This window comes from Pinus tabuliformis, chromosome 7 (genome assembly GCF_031772625.1).
Source record: "Pinus tabuliformis cultivar Carrire ecotype Pingquan chromosome 7, CPIR1, whole genome shotgun sequence".
Taxonomy (NCBI): Eukaryota; Viridiplantae; Streptophyta; class Pinopsida; order Pinales; family Pinaceae; genus Pinus; species Pinus tabuliformis.
The window spans coordinates 1,278,353,787-1,278,355,409 of record NC_142293.1 but is presented as its reverse complement, the minus strand read 5'-3'; positions in this window follow the sequence as shown (position 1 = coordinate 1,278,355,409).

The window sequence follows — 1,623 nt, the reverse complement described above, 5'->3', positions numbered from 1 at the left end:
TACAAGTCTTTTATGTCTGCTAATCCTGGAGTGCACTAGGCCTTCAACGTGCAGGAAGATCTTGACACATTCTCTCACTTGTCAGAGAAGATTATCTCGTACCTTTTCCTCCTCCTCGTTTGAAAATGAGCGAAAGGGTTTCGATATGATTCTACTCCAGTCAATAGAGTAAGATACAGAGAATTTTTTTGAATAAAACCCGTTGGCTATGCAAATCCTTGAGAACGATACACCATGCCTATGTCGAGAATCAAGGCAGTGTCCACACTACATTAAATAGTAAAGTTCGCTCACGTTCTATGAATCCAAATGTTTCATAGCTTGAGTGCTTTGCCCACTAACTTTTCAACTTCAATGTCATGACAATAGATGAAGATGGAAGAATAAACATATACTGTGCTCTTATTTCCCATGAGCACCCACAGACAACTGTTTGTATTCCTTCTTACATGCCACCTAGAAGATATATACAAGGATCATGACATACAATGAATCATATGATGTAATGGATTTATACATTTAAAAAAACTTGGTATATGGATTCTGATTATTACTATGCCCAGGATTCCTCTGCCTAAGTAGTGGATTACTTGCCCTGAATTTATGAGCTCTTGCAGTCTTTATAATATCCAGTATTATGGCAAATGTTGCATTCTGCGAAAAGGTCTTTGATTGTCAAAACCGACTTTTACAGTCCTTTTCTTCAAATCGCTGAGCTCTTTCACATGCAGTCGATTCAAGAGAGTCACACTGCAGTGCTCACCTGAATGTTAAATCCCTCCCGACAGAACAAAAAAAATATAGAGACACGGAGCGGAGAGGGGTAGCATATATGCAGAGACGGAGGTCCTACCAGGATATGTTGAGGTATTAACTGTGATATCAATGGAGGCGCAATATATATGTGTATGGGAGATCAAATGGAGGACTGTGCGAGGCCGAGGTGATGAGCTTGCAGTGTATTAAACCAATGCATATTACAATATACATAACACAATTAGGATATACGTAACCAGCCAGGCAGCTACTTCACACCAGCACCTTCGGCTTTAATGCACCATCCATAGCACGCCATTCGACGCAGGAAAAAATCCTCAATGCAGCAAATCAACTCTTCAACAGTTAGATTAAATACAGGTGCAACCCACTGATAAAGTTGTAAAATATTACCGTCGTAGTTACGCTCTTGAAATCTAACGCACCAACAACTGGAACACTCTAGACCCCACCGGCTTCCGGCAGGTCGGACCATTCGAACTCCGGATGTAGCTTAAGCTATCACCACTACTAACCACCGGGATAACGAATATGGGCCGAGGGTGGACTGATATAGGCAATGGAGCGGAGGGTGGACTGATACAGGCAGCGCCTACCTCATCTCAGAAATTCGTATGGAGCTCCATCTCTCACAGCCTTCGTCGACCTCCGCACAATCCGAATCTCGCTCAACGCAAATTCTCCAACGTCAATACAGAGTCTTCATGCAAGGAAACTGAAGCTCAGGGTGCTTAGGAAAGAGGTTTCATGAGGCAGCAGAGCCAGTAACAACGCTTCTATGCATTCATCAACGCTCAGGTGTATAGCACATTCAACACGGCAGAGGGCGCAGTGTCAGGGTAGAGA